General features: G+C 40.1%; 1 protein-coding gene across 2 annotated transcripts in view; it reads right to left on the bottom strand.

Annotated features, from left to right (window-relative positions):
* Positions 1–22,921, bottom strand: part of GNA14 (G protein subunit alpha 14) — a 217,099-nt gene that overhangs the window by 180,739 nt on the left and 13,439 nt on the right. The window contains exon 1 of one of the 2 annotated variants that reach the window (XM_049897024.1): positions 19,437–22,710. The exons of the other annotated variant lie outside the window; for it this stretch is intronic. The gene's annotated coding sequence lies outside the window, so the exon portion shown is untranslated. Of the gene's footprint in view, positions 1–19,436; positions 22,711–22,921 lie in introns of those variants that run through there. 2 annotated transcript variants of the gene reach the window in all.

The raw sequence follows: 22,921 nt of genomic DNA on the forward strand, positions 1-22,921 counted from the left end.
GAGACTTGATCTTTGTTCCTCTGTCACTAACCATGAATGAAATATGGCCGCCAAAGATCTGTCCAATAAGGAAGAACACTAAGGTCACGGTGCAGAACCACACTGAGCTAGAAGCCAAGAAGCCTTGGTTCTAGTTCTGATCCTCTAGTTTCTCATTTCTTTCTTGGTCCCAGTTACTTCAACTTGAAATAATGAAGTTCCACTATATGACTTCTAAATTCTTTGCAAGTTCTACAATCATGTTACGGAGAGTATCACTTTTCCACTGCAAAGCAAAACTAGATAAAAGACTACCAATTGGCAAGAAGCAATTCTTGGTAAGTTTAGTGTATTCTGTTGAGGAACATCTCCCTCTCCTGTTAGTGGGGAGGGGAGAAAAATTCAAACAATGAAGTAATTCAGGAAATGATTGCCAGAGCAAGATGAACCAAATTCTTACTTGGACAACTATGAGACTAAACAGAAACTTTGTAAGTGCTTTATTATTCCCCCAAGAAGAAACGTATACTGTCCTTTCAAGGCGTTGATCCAGGAGGAGACAATCTAGTGGATCTGGAAAAATTACTAGCAATGAAAAGTTTCTCTTTTCTCAAAAGGAGAAGGGGGGAAAAAAAAGCTATCTCCTACCAAAAAAGAAATTCAGAGAAGATACATTTCCAGGCCCCAGGATGATAAACCTCATTCTAAATCTTTCTCATCTCTTAAGTACAAGTATTTACAAATCTTTTCGAAGTCAAGCAACATTTCTCCCGACAAACTCATTAAGTTGGTTGTTATTTTTGGAACAACTAGTTAATGGCTATTATCCTATGATTACACAAAACCAGAATCTCAAATAGTTGGATTCCTTCTTCATTAATATGCATGGTCCCCTTCTTTTCGGGAGGTGAACGGCCATTATAATTAAAATAAGGAAAACTACTAATATCAAAACTGAGATCTCTGTTTTCAGGTGCTGTGGCTCATGCATATTGGTATAACCCACCTTGTCATAGTGAAGGCTCAAAAGAGAATTGTTGCATGAATGCTGCCATTAAATAGGCTAAAAAGGGCTTAAGTAGTTGGAGCTCCTAGGGGAGCAGTTTTTCTGGAAGATATTGTGAAAGCAAAAAGCCTATATGGTCTTAAAAGCTTCAGCCTCCTTAGGCCATTCTTTTCTTACCTGAGAATAATGGATTCCAGCTGAATGAGCTGAGATTCTTTCTAGTTTCAACAGTACACAGCAACAAGAGGAAGGACATATTACCACAGAAGTATAGTAAAAGAATTTCAAGTTAATCACTGGCTCATCCAGGCAAAAGATATCAAGTGACATGCTGAGAAGGTATGAGTAAGAAGTCAGAATAATAAGACGATGATAGAGAACAAGAAAACGACTGCTGATGAGTTGTGAACACAGAAGCCAACATAAATCAATGAGCGGGTAGAGTAGCTTCATGGAATCACTATCTGAGACAGATGATTCAACTAAGCACGCATGGGAGTTGGAGTGAGGAGCAGGTTCTTAAGGTGGGCATGCTGGGTCCATCCGCTCACATGTGACTGACGGAGATTAACAACATCTGCGCCTCACACATCTGAATGTGTAAAGAATGGCTGTGCCTAAATGTGCATTAACAGATGAGTAGATACATAAAATGTGGTACATGAACGCAATGTAATATTACTCAGCCGTAAAGAGAAATGAAGTTCCGATGTATTCCACAACACGGATGAACCTTGAAAACATCTTGCTGAATGAAATAAGTCAGTGAGAAAAAGACAAATGCTGTTATGGCTCCAGTTATATGAAACATCTAGAATAGGCAAGTATATACTTGTTGTCGTCGAGTTGATTCCAACTCATAGCGACCCTATAGGACAGAGTAGAACTGCCCCATAGAGTTTCCAAGGAGGGCCTGGTGGATTCGAACTGCTGCCCTTTTGGTTAGCAGTGATAGCTCTTAGCCACTACACCACCAAGGTTTCCCAGGCAAGTACATAGAGACCAAAATTTATTAGTGGTTAACAGGAGTGAGTGGGAGGGAGGGACAATGAGCTTCTGCTAAGGATGATGCAAGAATCTGGAAAAGGATAATGGTGATGGTTGGACAACATGATAAACATAATTAATGTCACTGAATAATACATGTGAAGACTGTTGAAATGGCAAACGTTTTGTTGCGTATATAGTTACTAAAATAAAAATAATTAATAATAATAATAAAAAGAATGGCTGTGAAAACAGAAGAAAGCTTCCCAAGGGGACCAACTCCACAGACTCTGGCAAACTTCTCTGGCTGACAAACATCTCTTCATTGACTGCTTGCTGCTCCTCTACACTCAAACTTAAAGCTAAATAAGCCATTTACTCATTAATGCCAATACTTATACGAGTTTGAAATAAATAAACTACTTTTGTTACACTTTTCAGTTGTAATGTTATAAACCAGAGCAGAGAAGAACAGGAATCATCTATTAAAGATATTTGTGAGATGTAAGACGATTGGGCTCTTGCTTATAATGCCCCAGAGGGACTCCAAGGCTGTAATCTTTACAGAAGCAGACTGCCACCACATCTTTCTCTCACACAGCAGCTGCTGGATTTGAACCGCCAACCTTTCAGTTAGCAGCCAAGCACTTAACTACTACATCACCAGGGCTCCTGTTATAAGGGGATGTTGTTTTTGTTGTTAGGTGCCATTGAGTCAGTTCCAACTCATAGTGACCCTACAGTGGGATAGTGGGGGTTAACATATGACTACTACCAATTTTTACTCTCCAACGTGTGTTAGAAAGAATTCTGATTTTATAGTTTAACCTTCTATCTCTCCCTTGTACTTCAAGGATAATTTTGCCCTCGCCAAACTGAGGCTTTAATAATGCAGAGTTAGGAGGGAAGGAGGAAGAATAGAAGGATAAGGATCAAGTGGGAGCTGTGTTGGTGAAGGCTTTGATGTGTATGCTTTCAGCACAATAAAAAGAGAGAGAGGGAAGTAAGGGGTGAGGATGTAATACACGCTGAGCTTCAACCACATAGATCACAGTTTCAATCCAGTAACATTTGTTTTCCACTGCTTTACTCTTAAGTGGTTTGAAGGCATCTAGAAGACTGGTAATTAAGACGGTATTTATCAAGAATGAGGAAGGATCTGAGATTTTATCCCACTCGCAAGCCAACAAGTTAGTCTGCCATAGACTCATGGATGCTAGTAGAAGACATGAGACTCCAGGGTCTGAGACGAGGGACTTCATTACTCACGGCATGGAAAGCAACATGAACATCAGCATGTTTGCACCAGTTTCCCTTATTCCAAAGTCCCACAGCTGCTATGCGGATGCGCCAAGATGGATGCCTGCACACTCAGTGGTTGAGGTACATAAGAGGAATCCTGAGCTTAGGAAACTTGAATCTTCTATAATGGGCATAAGTATGCCTAGAGAGAAACATTATCTCTGTCCCCCAAGACTGTATGCTATACAAACATCATTGAAAAGAGTCTGGACCAAAGGAGTAAGACATGCAGAAACATGAGAGGTTCACGGGAAATTATCTTCTAACAGTGGCCAAAACCAAAACCCCATGCCGTCGACTCCATTCTGACTCATAGCAACCCTGCAGGACAGAGGAGAACTGCCCCATAGCATTTTCAAGGAGCTGCTGGTGGATTGGAACTACTGACCTTTTGGTTAGCAGCCCAGCTCTTCTTAACCACTGGCCACCAGGGTTTCAACAGTGGCCAAGCAAGTGAAGTTTCAGACAATGAATCCCCCTTGACTGTCACTGTCTTACCTTTATACTGCTGCCTTTCCAGCCCTTTTCTTACTCATGTGATCTCTGGAGAAAAAGAAGGAAGCAAAGCAATAAAAGTGATGACTCATTTTTCTACTCTTGGTGGATTTGAGTAGCTTCTCTTCCCTCTTGAGCACAGCTCAACCTGATGGTGAAGTTAAAAATGAAGAGACTATTCTGAGTGAACCAAATAGTATTTAGCCTTTGAATTTCTATCCTGAGCCTACCATTATGGAGACAAATCTACTCAGAACACTCTCATGATCTGGAAGTTTCAAATTTGAGACGCCCCAAAAGGCAAAACATTAAGACGCATCAGAAATGCACAACTTAAAAAAATAAAAATAAGAAAAAACTGGAGAGAAAACAAAAAATAATATTGTCACTGGTAATAATATCAATAAAAATAGTTACTATCGAGTAGTTACTACATATCAGAAGCCATGCTAAAAACTTAGATGATGCGCGTATGTATTATCTTATTTGATTTTACAAATAAGGAAATTAGTAGCGTCCCAAAGAAGTTAAAGTGCTTATCAAAAGTCATACAGACAGTAAGCAACTGTTGGAAAGTCTCCATTTTACCTGTGACAAGGAAGAAAAAGCAAGATCACATCCATGAGAAGAATCATAATCAAATGCCTCACCAAGGTAGAAGGCTAGCAGGTGGCAAAGGTGAGACAACTCTGGGGGAGGTTCTCCCCCAAGATCCAGTTCCAGACATCATACCTACCAACTTGGGTGGGAGTTGGGGGGTTCATAGCCCCAAACGCAATCTGTATCTACCAAGCCCAAATACCTCCCTCAGGTAATGCTCCTTGAATCTGAAACCAGGCGAAATGTTTAAATAAAAACAAATACTAAAAACTAGTGTGCAAACAAAAAGACGCAAGTGCAGAGGAAAGTAAGCTAAAGACTCACTCATTCATGGACTATGGGGACATTGTTGTTTCAGTGGTAGAATTCTCACCTTCCATGCAGGAAACCTGGGTTCAATTCCCAGCCAATGTACCTCAAGTGCAGCTATGACCCAACTGTCAGTGGAGGCTCACGTGTTGCTATGATCCTTGAACAGGTTTCAGCAGAGCTCCCAAGCTAAGGCGGACTAGGAAGAAAGGCCTACTGATCTACTTCCAAAATTCAGCCAGTGTAAACCCTATGGATCACAACTGTCCAATCCACAACCAATCGTGACAATGGCACAAGACCAGGCAGTGTTTTGTTCCATTGCGAGTAGGGTTGCCCTAAGTCAGAGGATGATGACTCAACGGCAATTAACAACAACAACAATATTCAGGGGTTAACCTTATAAAACATGAACTGACTTTAAAAAAATTCCACCATTGTTTGGTATGTGCTGGTGATTTGCCACTAAATGGCTCCAATACTTTATCTCCTCTTCCCTTTGCCAGAAGCGGTATCTTTAAGATTTTAATATTGTTTAAAAACATGTTGGAAATGAAAGGACCATATTCATTAAGGATTAACTGCTGTTTCGCCCACAGTGTAAGGGAAGAAATAGCAGCTAGTAGTGTATTTAGGCAGTGAGTGTAGCAGAAAGGTTACTTCTGTGTTTATTGTTTGGAAACAGAGTGTATTAGTCATGGTAGACTGGGATATGATGTAATAACAAATAAATCCCAAAATCACAGTGACTTAACAAAATAAGAGTTTATTTTTCACTCACTCACATAAAGTCCAAAGCAGATGCTCACGGTTGGACAAGGCACTGTCCATCTTGTAGCTTTGCCATCTCTAACAAATGGCCTCAAAGATGACCATAGAAGGAAAGAAGGAGGATTGTGTATGCGAGATTTAGTAAGGGCCAGGGCTGGAAGCAGTGCACATCACTTCCATCCACATTCCAATAGTCAGAACTAGCCATATGTCCCATCCATCTCATTGTCTCTGTGACTCTGAGTCAGTCAAACCACCATGGGTCTTCAGCTCTTAGAGTATCTGGGTCAGAGTCCCACATCCTAATGATTTCAGTGTATTTCCTCAATAAACCCTGGTGCTTCTGTTGCTTAATTTTGACATTGGGTCACATTCAAAGAAACATACTGAGGCAACTGACATGTACTTAATTTTATAGTTCTTGTTGTTGTTAGCTGCCATTGAGTCAACTCCAACTAATGGCGACCTTATATACAAGGTAATGAAACATTGCCTGGTCCTGTGTCATCCTCACCATCATCAGCATGTTTGAGTCCATTATTGCAGCTGGGCCAATCCATCTTACTGAGGGTCTCCCATGCCCTCACTGACCCTCTGTTTCACCAAACATGATGTCCTCCTTCAGTGGCTAAACCCTCCTGATGACATGTCCAAAGCAAGTGAGTTGGCCAGTGTTCTACTGTGACCCATAAGGTTTTCATTGGTCAATTTTTAGAAGTAGATTGCCAGGCCTTTCTTCCTAGTCTGTCTTAGTTTGGAAGCTCCAATGAAACCTGTCCACCATGAGTGACCCTACTAGTATTTGAAAAATCTGTGGTGTGGCTTCCAGAAACAGAGCAACACACAAGCCACCACAGTACAACAAAAGGACAGACGGGTGGCGCTCTCCAGTTCTTAGTCTATAGAAAATGCCAAAGGGAAACGTATTCTTAATTTGCAGAAAGTATCTCGGGCATGTGAAAGCTGGACAACGAATAAGAAAGACTGAAGAACTGATGCATTTGAATTATGATGTTGGCGAAGAATACTGAATATACTATGGACTGCCAAAAGAACGAATAAATCTGTCTTGGAAGACGTACAGCCAGAATGTTCCTTATAAGGGAGAACTGCAAGACTTCATCTCACTTACTTTGGACATGTTATTAGGAGGGATCAGTCTCTGGAGAAGGACATCATGCTTGGTAAAGTAGAGGGTCAGCAAAAAAGAGGAAGGCTTCTACAAGATGGGATGACACAGTAGTTTCAACAATGGGTTCAAACACATCAACACTTTTGAGGATGGCACAGGGCCAGGCAAGTTGTTTGTTTTTTTTTTTGGCGGGGGGGGGCAGAACATTTTCTTTTCTTTTTTTTTTTTTAATTTTTATTGTGCTTGAAGTGAAAGTTTACAAATCAAGTCAGTCTCTGCTACAAAAATTTATACACGCCTTGCTGTATACTCCTGGAAACCCTGGTGGCATAGTGGTTAAGTGGTACAGCTGCAATCCAAAGGGTCGGCAGTTCCAATCTGCCAGGCGCTCCTTGGAAACTCTATGGGCAGTTCTATTCTGTCCTATAGGGTCGCTATGAGTCAGAATTGACTCGACTGCACTGGGTTTGTATCCTCCTAGTTGCTCTCCCCCTAACGAGACAGCACACTCCTCCTCTCCACCCTGTGTTCCCCACGTCCATTCAACCAGCTCCTGTCCCCCTCTGCCTTCTCTTCTCACCTCCAGACAGTAGCTGCCCACATAGTATCATGTGTCTTGAGCCAACAAGCTCACTCCTCACCAGTATCATTTTCTATCTTGTAGTTAGTCCAATCCCTGTCTGAAGAGTTGGCTTTGGGAATGGTTCCTATCTTGAGCCAACAGAAGGTCTGGGGACCATCACCTCCGGGGTCCTTCTGGTCCCAGTCAGACCATTAAGTCTGGTCTTTTTACAAGAATTTGAGGTCTGCATACCACTGCTCTCCTGCCCTCTCAGGGGTTCTCTGTTGTGTTCCCTGTCAGGGCAGTCATCGGTTGTAGCCAGGCACTATCTAGTTCTTCTGGTTTCAGGCTGATGTAGTCTCTGGTATATGTGGCCCTTTCTGTCTCTTGGGCTCATAATGACCTTGTGTCTTTGGTGTTCTTCATTCTCCTTTGCTCCAGGTGGGTTGAGGCCAATTAATGCATCTTTTTTTTTTTTTTTTTTTTTTTAGATGGCCGCTTGCTAGCATTTAAGACCCCAGATGTCACTCTCCAAAGTGGGATGCAGAATGTTTTCTTAATAGCTTTTATTATGCCAATTGACCTGGATGTCCCCTGAAACCATGGTCCCCAAACCCCCACCCCTGCGAAGCATTCAGTTTATTCAGGAAACTTCTTTGCTTTTGGTTTAGTCCAATTGTACTGACCTCTCCTGTATTGTGTGTTGTCTTTTCACTACCCCAGGCAGTGTTTTGTTCTATTGTACATAGGGACACTATAAGTCAGAACTGACTCGATGGCACCTAACAACACCAGCATCTTCAAATGTTCTCTCCTTATCACCGCTCCTCTTAATATCTTCCACGCAGGCAGAAAATGCTTCCTGAAACTCTCCTAGTCTCAACACTCCCTCCAACAAAGCCCCTCTAACATCTAGTCCCATGGTTTTTCTCTCTCCTCCCTCTTCCCCACCTGCAGTTCTAGATCAGAGATGAACTTGCCCTCTGCCTCACCACCACTTCTTAACATTCTCTCTGCATCATCCACTCTGCCTGGATTCCCCCATGGAGAGCCCACAGACTGCCCCAGTAAGAAAGAATCTTTTCATTCAAGCAACTGTCAGGGGGTGGTAGACTGTAAATACTCCCACAGTCCTAATTTATTATAAATGCCAAAAGTACTTAAAGTAGCAGAAACCAGCTTTCTTCCTTAAAGGTTTGCAAACTTGGCACAACCAAGGTCTTTATTTCATTGCTAATCTATTTACATTTGTCAATCATATTCTTCTCTGTACTCACAGTCCTTGGCACAAAGAAAGTTCTCAGTTGCCTGTGGAATAAAGGCAAATGGTTTAATTGCTGTAACCAATGTAACGGCAGCATATCACAGAACCTCTTCCCATGAAGAAATGTGGCCACAACTTGATTCCATCAGTCCCCAAATTAACCATTGGCCTTCTAGAGGAGAATAAGCTCTCCCAGGGCTTCTCAAAAATTATTCCAAATTGACTGGAATATCAGGAGAAAGAAATTTAAGTACTAAAGGGAAATCAATTTTAAGGGACATTTATTTACAGTCTAGAATTTCTGAAATGCTTTCTCTCTTGTTCTACGTAGGTGAGTACCATCTATCTGGTGAGGTCCATCCCAGTTCCCACTTGTTGCTGTCAGCTGTCATCAAGTGGGCTTCAGACTCATGGAGACCCCATGCACAACAGAATGAAACACTGCCTGGTCTGCACATCCCCATGATTGGTTGTGGACTGGAGCAACGTGATCCACAGAGTTTGCACTGAATGATTTTCAGAAGTAGTTCACTAGGCCTTTCTTCCTAGTCCATCTTAGTCTGGCAGCTATGCTGAGCGCTGTTCTGCATCATAGCAACACACAGCCCTCCCTGACAGACAGGGGGTAGCTACACTTGAGGTACATTGGCCAGGAATCAAACCCAGGTCTCCCACAAGTAAGGTGAGATTTCTACCACTGAATCACCACTGCCCTCACTATCCTCTTAGCCCACTTTATTTTCCTTCATACTACTTATTACAACCTAAAATCATCATACTACTTGTCTTAGGTATCTAGTAATGCTGTAACAGAAATACCAGAAGTGGATGGCTTTAACAAACAGAAGTTTATTCTCTCACAGTCTAGTAGCCTAGAAGTCCATACTCAGGGCGTCAGCTCCAGGGGAAGCCTTTCTCTTTCTCTGTAGGCTCTGGAGGAAAGTCCTTGTCATCAATCTTCCCCTCGACTATAAGCTTCTCTGCACAGGAATCCCAGATCCAAAGGACGCGCTCTGCTCCTGGCTCTGCTTTCTTGGTGGTATGAGGTCCCCTGTCTCTCTGCTCACTTCTCTCTTTTATATCCCAAAAGAAATTGGCTCAAGACACAATCTAATCTTGTAGATTGAGTCCTGCCTCATTAACATAACTGCCACCTATCCCGCCTCATTAACATCATAGAGGCAGATTTTACAACACATAGGAAAATCACATCAGATGACAAAATGGTGGACAATCACACAATACTGGGAATCATGGTCTAGCCAAATTAATACACTTATTTTGGGGGGACACAATTCCATCCACGACACTACTCACATATTTACTGTTATACTACAATATAAGTGCCACAAGGATGAAGGTTTTAATTGTTCTCTTCTGAATTCCTGTAGCCAGAACATCACCTAACCCACAGTAAGCTCTCAGATATTTGTTGAAGCAATGATTGATATTTTTTCACCCACCAAAGCATGGTGACTTTCTGAAAATCCTTCTTTGGGATGCACGTAGTATGTCTTGGTTTTCTAGTGCTGCTATAACAAAAATACCACAAGTGGATGGCTTTATCAAAGAGAAGTTTATTCTCTCACAGTCTAGGAGGCTAGAAGTTCAAATTCAGGAGAAGGCTTTTTGTCTCTGTTGGCTTTGGAGGAAGGTCTTCATCATCAATCTTTCCCAGCAGAGGAGATTCTCAGTGCAGGGACCCCAGGTCCAAAGGATGCATGGTTCTCCTGGCTCTTGTTCCTTGGTGGTATGAGGTTCCCCTGTCTCTCCACTTGCTTCTCTTTTTTATATGTCAAAAGAGATTGGCTTAAAACACAACCTAGTCTTGTAGATTGAGTCCTACCTCATTAACTTAACTGCTGCCAATCCCACCTCATTAACATCATAGAGGTAAGATTTACAACACATAGGAAAATCACATCAGATGACAAAATGGTAGACAAATCACACAACATTGGGAATCATGGCCTAGCCAAGTTGACACACATTTTGGGGGGTCACAATTCAATCCATGACACACTATCTTGACACAACACTGCCTTCGTGATTCTTCAAGAGTCATTTCATTGTTGAATTCTTATCTTAGGATGCATTCTCCATGCTATTTGAGCAGGAAGGAAACAAATAATCTCGTGGTAAATAATTTAAGGAATAAAAGTGCTCCTAGCCATAGATTCGAAGACTTTCAGAGCTGAAGTTTTAGTTATCAACCATCCCCATGGTCTCATTAGCTCTCAAGAGTTCAGAGCTGTGCTTCCCAGTATGGTAGCCACTAGCCACATTAGCTATTGAGCACTTGCAATGTGGACAGTCCAAACTAAGGTGTGCTGCAGGTGTAAAATGCACACCAGATTTCAGAAACTTAGTATGGAAAAAAGGACATAAGCTATCTCACTGACAAATTTCACTGTGGATTACATGTTGAATAATTATATTTTGCAAATTGGGTTAAATAAAAAATTTTTTTTTAATTAATTTCACCTGTTTCTTTTTACTTTTTTAAAATGTGGCTATTTGAAAAGTTAAAATTACATGCATTGCTCACGTTTGCAGCTCATGTTCTATTTCTAGTGGACAACAGTGGTTCAGAGAAGTAAATGACTTGCCCAAGTCCCACTGCACTGTAATGGACGCACACACCAGAGTCCTGCCTCCACTCAGACTTTTCCAATGCCCAGCCTGGTGTGGATTCCCCACGGCAGGTTCTTTACCAGGGGCAGTAGAGAGGATCCATGGGAGTAAGGAATCCCCGGACTCAGACTGCCTGATCAATCAAATCCCAGCTCCACATTTACAAGTGTGTGACTTTGGGCATGTTATTTAATCTTTCTTTGCCTCAGTTTCCTCATCAGTGAAATGGAAATAAGTACCTCAGTTACTTGTTGTAAGGATCAAGTGAATGAGTAGATATAACACCTTCATGATAGCATTCGGCATATAGCCAGTGCTATCTGAGGACACTGCTATTATTATTATTAAATGCTCATATGCTTTAAAGTAAATTGAAGGCAGAAGATTTTTAAGGAATGACTAAAGAGTATTACCTCAGAAGTCATTCTTATGTCCATAGATATTTCTACAATCAGAAGTTTCAGAATTAATACAGTGCTGTGCCTGAAAATCTGTTCCGATTCACTGAGATTAATACACGTGTAAACTTACATATTACCAGAAAACTCACTTACCGTTAGAGAACAAAGGCATATTTGAATATCTTTCTGCCACTTATCACCAAGGCAAACAGGAGCTAGGTACTACTTCTTCAGTTACTCTGGAAGCAGGCACGATACACTTGTTAACACACACACACACACACACACAGAGTCACCTTCTACCTGGAATGAGCAAGGTAAACTAATGCTTCCACCCACAGTTGAAGGATTACCACAGAAACTAAGGGCTAGGAGAATTTTGACATTACTAAGTCCAGTCTCCTCATTTTACCAATAAGGATCCTCAGTGGTTTTGTGACTTGCCCAAGTTCACACTGCAAATTGGAAGCCACACTGGGACTTAGCCCAAGGATTTCTGGCAATTAGTACATAAGGCTTTAGCCAACATCCAGCCTTCTCAGGTAGGTAACAGTTTAAAAACATTAAAGGGAAAAGCAATCCATTAAATAGACAACACAGCGAGTATAATAAGGAGTGTTTGGAATTCTGGAAAAAATACAAATAAGAAATACTATTTCTAATTATAGCTCTAGCAGATATCATAGTATAATTAATGCATGCTTTGAGTTTTCCTAATCATAACAACAATTTTTTTTAATCCCTCTTTTTTGGCCAACATAGGTCTGAAAGAGAAAGATGACAAGAAACAAACTTCAGATGCTCAAGTTTTCCTAAACAAATGAGTATACTTTTCTCAGATAGTAACTGTCTGGCCATTTTCTGGTTTGCACCAAGATACAACTACATTGTAGAGAGAATTGGTTCAATTATCCTAACGGAAAAGGCAAATTGCCTTGCAAGTGCTAACTGACTACAAATTACCTGGTGGTGTGGGTGTTCAGGATGAATTGGCTTCACTGGGGACGCTACCTTTAGGGTCCAACCTTATGATGATGACCTTATGTCAAATAAACTAAAGCCTCCTCCTCATTTCCTCCACCTGTCCCATCCGTTAGCGCAGGCACAAATTAACTTACCAGGTAAGAAAGACTTCCTCATTACTCTAAATGAACGGCAATTTGAAAATGGTCAGGGAAAGTTCCAGCAGTTTTCTCACGCATGAGCTACCTACAGACAGGCTGCAATTCCCCAAAGACAAATACAAAGGCGGAGAGAAGACAGTGAGGGGGTTATTCAGTCAACTTTTATGCATTTTAGAACAAAGAAGGAGCGTTTAAACCCAAACGCTTGCTTGGACGGCTGCCAACTGGAGGAATTTTCTGAAGGTTTATGGTTTGTGATTAGGGTTTATATTTAATTCAGTGTATTCCATTTCGTTCTTAAACTCATCCTCTAAATAATTTAATGTTCTAATGAAAGGGAAGAAACACACGTAAACCATATTATACTGATAATATGTGCTCAGACACAGGATACCAAAGCAGAATAAATCTCATGTCTCTCATTATATGAATCAGAGATCTAAGTTTTTCTTCTTTAGTTAAGTGATAGTAAAAGAATGAGAGATGATGGTCATAAGACAGCTTTAAGGAGCTTACAAAGTGGAGAACCTTCTCAACCCCAATTAGGTAGTGAAGAAATTAGGTGCCGTTTCAGATGTGGGTGGGTAGAGAATCCAATCGATTCAAATTCAGAGATTAAAATTATTTAAAAAAATAATGGTGAAAATTGGAATAAAGGAAAAAGTGATACTTTGGGTTGCCAGAAAATGTAAGAGTTGGAAAAATCAACCTAACTCTCAGGCCAAGGCTGTAAATCCGCTGCCCTTTGTTGGGTTGAATTTTACAAAGGAATAAGAATAGTAAGTCAAACATAGAGTGACAACACTCTTAAATGAAACCTAAGGGTAAATATAGTAACCATGACTCAGCATTGAACTTTTTGATGCTGTTGTTATTTACAGTATTTGAATTGGATATTACACAATCTATGAGAGTTGTGATTCTTTACCAGAGTAAGCAGTATAAATATGATAGTTTGGTTTGATTACATTTGGGAACAGTATTTGATTTGATTACATGTAGAAACAGTACCTGAATGTTTAAGAGAATTTTATTTTAATCTATAACTTTAAATTTATGAGACAGACCAGAGTCACTTAAATACTTAGCTTTTGCTTGCCAGCTTTGTCAGGGATTTGAAATGTTTGAGGGTATTCAAGTTTTTAAAATGTGTAAATATGGTTTAAAACGTTTAAGGTTAAAAATGCAACAATTTAGTTTTCTGAATTAACAAGTAGAGTTAATCAGTAATAAATTAAAAACAAATCAAAGAATAAGTGAAGTGGCCAGTTATTCTTATACAAAGAATTACTAGATTTATAGAAAATTAAAATGAAAATTAAAGGTTTAGGAAAACCAAGTTTTTACATTTTTCTGCTTTAACAAATTCAGTATCAATTAAAACAAGCAGCTACCGCTGTTTCTTTGCTCGTAGAAAACTCTATCAAATATTCAAAAACTCAGTTGCAGAAAAAACAGGCAAGCATGTGCAGGAGTGGACTGACCAGTATGCAAGGTACGCACCAGCTTGCATCAAGCAAAGTATACACAGGCTTACTCACGCTTACGTACTAGTCTGTAGGGCATAATTTCAGGGACCCTCGCCTTTTCCATATTTTGGCTTTTCCATTCTCAACACCCTACATCCATCTTATAGTAAAAGATGGTTTCTCTAGCTCCCACCACCACCTCAGCAATTCCACAACTGTGCCCTACAGATTAGTAAGTAAGCACAAGTAAGCCTATGCGTACCTTGCTTATTGGGTAATCCATCCCTGAATATGTGGCATAGCACTGCCATGTTGAAGGTGGCAGAAATGAAGAACAAAGACCTGGGGACTTTAGACGCATTGCCCACCAGCCAGCCAAGAACAGCCTGCTATACTCTTCTCCTAAATTAGATTCTGATTTTTTTTTTTTTTTTTTTTGCCTTGGAAGTGCACAGTATTTGAAAAGAACTGCCAGATACATTGTTGAGTATTCAAAAGCCAAGTGCAAAACAGAGAGTTTAATGTTTTATTAACTAGGATCCCAGTTCAGCTGCTATTAAAAAAGCGTTCAATTATATGAAGTCCAGGGCTGACGGAGCAGGTTCATGAAGTCGGGGACCCAGGCCTTTTCTATATTTTGCCTTTTCCATTCCCAACACCCTGCATCCATCTCATGGTAAAAAATGGTTTCTCTAGTTCCTACCATCACGTCAGCATCCTTCTCTAGAAGAAAGAAAGGCTCCTTTCCTCTTAAGGTCACAACTCAGAAATGGCCCACATCGCTTCAGTTTATATCCCATGGATATAACTTACTCACCTGGCCGCACCTAGCAGCAAGGCAAGGTGGGAAATACAGTCTGTAGCATGGTGTCCACACGCCCAGATAAAACTCCTAGTCTTACAGAAAGAGAATAGATAACTGGGGCAATAACTAGCTGTCTCTGCCACAAATACGCTACTTTTTATGTAAAAAAAAAAGGGGGAGGGGAGGTAAAGAAAAAAACTGAGAATCTCTATTCATATTTGCACGTAGAGAAAAACTGAAAGCTTAAGAAACAGATGAAATAAAATGCATACAATAACTCACTGGTGCCCAAACACTAGCCCATGGTTCAATGTCAGTATGTAATAAAGGTTTCATTAATCCGAGGGTGAAATTTTAAAAGGACAAATAGTCATAAATGTGTATTTATTCAATTTAAAGTACCATCTTCTACAATCCTTCCTACTTTTTGAAGTTAAAAATGTTCTTTCTTTTATGCAATTATGTTGATACTAAATAGCTGTATACTCCTTCATTCAGCAAATATTTATGAACACCAGGTACTCTGTTCCAGGCACTACCCAAGACGCTGAGGGTTCACTGGCTAAAACAGTCCCTACTTTTCACCAAAGTTAGAGGCTAGTGGGGAAGTCAAATGGTAAATACGGCATCAGATACAGTATTTCAAACCAGGAAACATGTCATTTTTAAAAAGAAATGGGTAATATGCTATGGGAGAATGTTCCAGGGGACTCACTTTGAATTGAGCAGTCAAGGAAGGCTTCCAGGAGGAAGAAATATTTAAGGTGTGGTCTGAAAATGAGTAGCAGTTAGCTAGAAGGCTAGTAAGGAAGAGTGCTGTAGATAGGGACCTATGAAGGAAGAGCTTGGCCCCTTGAAGGACCTAAAAAAAGACCCTTGTGGCTGGATCAGAGTGAACACAGGGACTAATGGCAGAGAGGTCAGCAGCGGACAGATAGAGGGTTTCACAGGCCATGTACAGACTGTAGATTTGCGTTCAAGGGCAATGTGAAGACACAGAAAAATTCTGAGCAGAAAAACAATCCAATTTATCTCTCTAAAAAAGTCACTCTTGCTGCAGTGCGGAGTTGGGGTTAAGGAGTGATGGATGACGAAGCGGTGCGAGCAAGGGATGGAGGTAGTAGATTTGCAACGAGGGTGACAAGAAGTGGGCACAGTAGAGATTTGTCCCCTTCGGGTAGATTTTGGTGAGACATTGGCTCTGGAAGGCAGAAACCCTGGTGTCAGCAGACTGCCTAGGATCAAATCCTGGCTCTGCTCTTGCTAGAGAACTTTGCCTTGGGGGCCTCAGTTTTCTCATCTGTTGAACGGAGATGATAATACTAACTGCACCTGGAAGCACTGTGAGAATTCAACGAGACAATTTACTTGAAGTGTCTAGAATGGTGACTGAGTGTATAAATGTTACTGCTTTATTATTGTTGTTTCCATTATTAGTGTTGAGTATAGTAGAGGCCAGAATTAAGAAAGACTTCGCTGAATTCTGGTTTGAGCACCTGGGCAGTCAAGTGGTACCATCTGCTGACATAAGAAAGATCGTTGAAAATACGTAATCGTGGAAGAGGAGGAAGTAAGACCATGAGTTCACTTTTGGATGTGTTTGGAGAGGACTTATTCACCGTGTCAAATGTCACTTTTTGGTTTGTTTTTGTTCCTTAGATGAATGTACTAGAACATGTTTAGCATTCTTAGTTGGTCAATTTTAAAACAAATAATCCCATTCGGGCTCCTTTCCCACATTTTTTAAAACTCAAACACAAAATTCCAAAATCTGAAAACCACTTGTAAATGATAACACCAATTACAAAGATTTATTTCAACAAATGCAATGTGTTTATATGTGGAGGACATGCCTTGCCACTTCAAATATCTCTGCTTAGTGTAACATAAGCTGATTATTTCTGCTACGTGCACAGAAAGAGGTCATCAATTTCTGCAAAAATTGCACAGGTCACGGCATGGCTCTTAACACACCAAACTGGGTCTTAGACTTCAAAGGGGTTAAGTCCTTGCAACGGCTGCTTCTCTTTTTAGAACTTCAAGATCTCTTATTCATAAAATTAAGTGTCAGATGGTCTTCTAAACTCAAGTGTTCTAACTCCCTTATTTTACCAAATATTTTTGAAAAGTTAGATAAAAACCATCATGAGTTACCATTTTTTTCAAAGGATTTCAGAATAAAGCAATAGGTAAGAGCAATTATCAAGAAACCCTGGTAGAGCAGTGGTTACAGTACTCTGCTGCTAACCTAAAGGTTGGTGGTTCGAACCGACCAGATGCTCTGGGGGAGAAAGATGTGGCAGTCTGCTTCCATAAATATTTACAGTCTATAGGGCAGTTCTACCCTGTCCTACAGGGTCGCTATGAGTTGGAATCGACTAGATGACAAGGGGTTAGGTTTTGGGTTTTTGATTTTGGTTTATAGTTCAGGTTACCTATCAAAATCTCATCCTATACATTTACTAGGAAAAGTCTTTATATAAACAGAAGGGATAAACTTTCCAAATCATATTTCATCCTTGGGATCCACACTCATTTTCACATCTTGACACCGTTAATCCAGGTATAAGCTCATACTCAAAATTAGTAATTAGCCAAGAGATGAGACATGTAAAAAAAAAATCCAGTTTTTAGAAATTAGAAAATTTTCCAATTTTCCTTTTTTCAAATCCCAGCCCAAGCCTGTTTTCCTCTCATGAGCCTTCTTAGACTACCCTAAACAACAGAGACCTTAGCCTCTTAAGGAATTCTTTATATTACTCAGCTGGTATTTAATGTCAATCTCTACAGAGAGAGACACACACACATATTTGTTCAACCAGTATTTGAGCTAAGCTCTGTGCTTAGCACTGTGGGTTCAATTTCAATGGTGAGCAAAGAAGACATACATCCTGCCCTCACAGAGTTCAAGGTCTCATGTAAAACTCTTCCTAGACTCACCAATCACCTGGATGTGGCCCATCCGTAGCTATCCAGACACCGAAGCAAACAATAGCATACACCAAAACTCTGCCAATATTTGGTTATTCTTTTTTTTTTTTAAACCCTCTTTACATATGACACCCCCATTAATCCAAGAAGAAATTATTTTGAAAGTTTTCATGATGAAATCACTTGAAATAGAACCCAGTGGGCTGACGGCAATACACTGAGCTTGTTTTTTTCTAATCTAATTTCAGCACTTAAATTGATTTCATGAAATTGAATATTATGTCAATTATCTATAGCAGCTGTACTTTATTTTAAATGTGTACTATCTGGTTAGGGGAAATAAAGAAAGAAGAGTAAATCACCTTACGTCCTTTATTCCAAGATTTATTTTCCACATAAATTAAGACTTTTGAAATTGAGATGCCTTTGCAAAAAAGATGACTTTTGAAACTGAGATGCCCTGTGCATTTATTATGGCATTTGCTTCCCTAAAACACTGTTTCAAATCAATGGTGTGTCTTATAATTGCTGTTGCCTTAGAAATGAGGAAATTCAACATGAAGAGCAGGATTGATCTAATGAAAGAATAGATTGGAAGCTAAGTGACTGGACTCCTAGCCTTGGTTCTACTGCCAATTAGCCACTGACCACCTAGCTCCTTGACACCTGCCAATTCACTTCATCCCTCTGGACCCTCCCCACTTCATCCATAAAATGAAGAGTTTATACTTGTGTTTCTCAAACTCTCAGTGGTAAGGGCCCTGTTTTGTAATTTCCCATTAAGTTACAGACTGATACATTTATAAAATGCTATAAAAATAGCTTTGGATACCACCGTCATAGATTGCTATAGATGTTTCTCAATGCTTATTCTCAATTTCTGCACTTGTCAAGCATGGACTGATACTGGTACACAACTACCTTTTTAGTGGCACTAACTTAGACTACTGTGACTTAAGCCACTATGTGGATAACATGATGATTCTGCAGATGATTTATCACTTGATTTGTTTGATATTGGTTAGCAACATAATTAACTTGTATTTCTCAATTACACAGTAACCGTACAACAGAATCAAAAATTTGGGAGATGAGTTACTCAAAACAAGGACAGTGTTAATCATGGCAGGTCCAAGATAGCTATAGCATGGATAACCCATTTTTAGATTACTGAAAAATGGCCAACAATACAGAAGATGTTTTCTAGGCAAAACAGTAATAAATCTTCTCTTTTCCTCTCATTCATTAAAAAAAAAAAGTACAAAACATAAGAACTTGTCAGAAAGTCACTTAATTCAAATTAAAGTACTTGACAGCCAGGAATATTACTCTTTGGATGAAAATACTAGCCAATGCTCCACGGAAGGTGAATTTTCAAACAGAAGACTGATTTGTGGTAGCTGTTACTAGAATAATCTTTCTCCGCACCACTAAGTCCATGACAGAAGGGAACTCTTAAATGGTTATTGGCCATAAAGCCATTGCAATTTGCAGGAGCACAGCTTTTTGAATAGCACATTAAACTGCCTGTGCAAAGATGTTTACCTGTTGCTTTGTGCAATGATGCTTGCCAAGGTAAAAGCTAAATATGTGCTTGCTTTTCCTCCTCGCCCACCAGCCTGGCACCCTGAAACAAATGCTGAAAAGCCTCTACAAACTACCCACCTCAGACTCTGAAGACTCTTCACCAAGCTGATGAGGGCGAGATTGGTTCACCTTCAAGAAACAGAGCATCCTCTAGGCAGGTCAGTCCTAGAGGCCTCCTAGATATCTTCTGGAAGGTTGGCCTTGGCACCTAGATGGCAGTCACAAGGGGTCAGCTCCAGAGCTCCAGTACAACACTAAAAAACAGGTTTTCAAACTTGACTATACATCAGGATCACATGGAGGGCTTACTCATATGCAGATTGCTAGCTTCACTCCCAGAATTTTATTCAGAGGGTGATCATGGAGACTGAGAAGCTGCATTTATAACAAGTTCCCAGGTGGTGCTGATGCTGCTGATGGTGGTCCCATGACCACATTTGGGGACCACTGGTATAAAACATCCAATGCTAGGAATGGAATGATCCCAGAGGTCACTTGCTCCAAACCTTTCATTTTACAGGTGAGGATCAGAAGGCCAAGAAGGAGCATGTTGCTCATGGTCACATACCCAGTACTCAGAGCTTCCCACCACTAAAAAAACAAACTCAGGTGTCCAGAGCCTAAACCCACTGCTCATCTTAGGATTTCAAATTACGGCCACGTGTCAGGTCCTGCTCTTTGAGAAGAACATCAGGAGAGTTCCCATGTTGTTGACGCTCCTATCCGTAACTTCTCCTAAGAAGTACATGTTCCTTCTAATCAGTGACCTCAGAATGGCAGACAGATGTCCTGAGCCCAGACAGGGGGTTGGCAGCATAACAGGAACTAGTTTTTGGAGGTGGGGAAAGGTAGGTAGGGGAAGGGCTACAGACTCACACATGTTTACTTCTGATATTTACATGTTCCTGGGAGCATAGACTTCTTGAGAAAAAAAATGTTGCTGCTGTTATTACCTGCCCTAGGGTCACCTCAACTCATGACGACCTCACGCACAATGGAACTAAACCCTGCCTGGTCTTGCACCATCCCCAAGATAGATTAAGGATCAAACCATTATGATCCATGGGGTTTTCACTGGCTGATTTTCAGAAGCAGATCTCCAGGCCTTTCCTCCTAGTCTGGAAACTCTGCTGAAAAGTGTTCAGCAGCACAGCAACATACATGCCTCCACGGAGAGGTGGTGACTGTGCAGGAGATGCATTGGCCGGGAATCGAACCAGCATCTCCCATGTGGAAGGCAGGACTTTTACCACTGAACCACCACTGCCCAAAAGAAAAATAGATCCCACTAAAAGGAACTGGGTCATGAAGTAATCAGATTTTTCCTGGCTTTAACTCTCAGCTTTCTAAATCTTATTACTTCTCACCATTCTCTGTTGTTGGTTTCCTTTTTGTTCCACTGTTCCAAGAACATCACTCAGTCTCCTTCACCAGGACCCACTCTATAATGGACTCTTTAAGTCTAAGACGCACCCTCTGAGGGGACAGAAGGTACCAAAGAGATCCGTCTGTTCTATGCCCGGAAGCCTAAGATTGCCAATTATGATCTGATGCAAGATTTTAAAAAGATCACTCTGGATGCTCTTTAGAGAATGGATCAAAGAGGGTCAAATGTGGACAGTGGGAAATTAGGAGAACTTTGCTGAAACACAGGTGAGCAATGAGGCCAAGCCTGGGATGACAGCTGTGGGAATGCAGAAGTCCACAGATTTGTGAAATGTTTTAGAGAAAATCACAGTGGATGGCTATGGGAGTTTCCTGGGATGAAAAGATACATGAAATGAAATGGTCATGACCCTATAAAAGTATGATTTAAAAAAAAAAATTCAAGAAATTAACCACAGCAATTAAATGTCTTCATATTTAAAGACAACTTCTGCTTTTGCTTCCTTTTCATTTCAAGCCTCGTTCTCTAAAAGCTTATACTGAGATTTTTCTTTGATTTTGCATTTTCCAGTCCATTTAGAAAAGGCTATACTTCTTTATTCGTCTATGTGAAGTCTCACATTTTTGTTGTAGAGCTTTATCATTTGGCACTGCCCAGCATCTGAGCACTCATCTTTTGGGGAGGAATTCCAAGAAAGGCAGGAGGCAGCCCCTCCACCTTTCCCCTAGGGTGGAAGACTATGGCTGGCAGATTTTTACTTAACAGCCATTTAAAATAAATAGCACTAAGATAATATACAAAAAAAAAAAAAAAAAGACTCAGCACAGAAAATTAAGTGGGACAAAGAAACTGTCAACAACACATAAAAGACAAAAAGACATCAAAATGACAGCACTAAATTCATACCTATAAATAATTACACTGAATGTAAACAGACTAAATGCACCAATAAAGAGACAGAGAGTTGCAGAATGCATAAAAAACCAGGATATGCCGCCCACAAGAGACACACCCTAGACTTAAAGACACAAACAAATTACAACTCGAAAGATGGAAAAATTTGTATCAAGCAAACAACAATCAAAAAAGAGCAGGAGTAGCAATATTAATCTCTGACAAAATACATTTTAAAGTAAAATTCACCACAAAGGATAAGGAAGGACACTATATAATGATAAAAGGGACAATATACCAGGAGAATATAACCATATTAAATATTTATGCACCCAACAACAGGGGTCCAAAATACATAAAACAAATTCTAACAGCATTGGAAAGAGAGAGAGACAGCTAGCTCCACAATAATAGTAGGAGACTTTAACACACCATTTTTGGTGAACAACAGAACATACAGAAAGAAGTTCAATAAAAACTTGGGAGATCTCAATGCCACAATCAACCAATTTGACCTCATAGACATATACAGAACACTTACCCAACAGCAGCCAAGTATACTTTCTTTTCCAACGCACATGGAACACTGTCCAGAATAGACCACGTACTAGGCTGTAAAGCAAGCCTTAACAGAATCCAAAACATTGAAATATTACAAACCATCTTTTCCAACCATAAAGACATAATAAAAGCATAAATCAATAAGAGAAAGAGCAAGGAAAAAAATTAAACACGTGGAAGCTGAACAACACCTTGCTCAAAAACTACTGGGTTACAGGAGAAATTAAGGACAGAATAAAGAAATTCATAGAAGCAAGTGAGAATGAAAACATATTCTGCCAGAACCTTTGGCACACAGCAAAAGCAGTGCTCAGAGGTCAATTTATAGTAATAAATGCACACATCCAAAAAGAAGGGCCAAAATCAAGAAATTAACACAAGAACTCCAACATATAGAAACAAAAGAGCAAAAGAAGCCCTCAGGCACCAGAAGAAAGCAAATAATAAAAATAAGAGCAGAACTAAATGAAATAGAGAATAGAAAAACAATCGAAAGCGTTAACAAGACCAAAAGCTGGTTCTTTGAAAAGATCAATAAAATTGATAAACCATTGGCCAAACTGACAAACAAAAACAGGAGAGGAAGCAAGTAACCCAAATAAGAAATGAGATGGGTGATATCACAACAGGCCCAAATGAAATAAAAAAATCATAACAGAATACTATGAAAAATTGTACTCTAACAAATTTGAAAACCTAGAGGAAATGGACAAATTTATAG

This window comes from Elephas maximus, chromosome 9, assembly GCF_024166365.1.
Source record: "Elephas maximus indicus isolate mEleMax1 chromosome 9, mEleMax1 primary haplotype, whole genome shotgun sequence".
NCBI classification, from domain to species: domain Eukaryota; kingdom Metazoa; phylum Chordata; class Mammalia; order Proboscidea; family Elephantidae; genus Elephas; species Elephas maximus.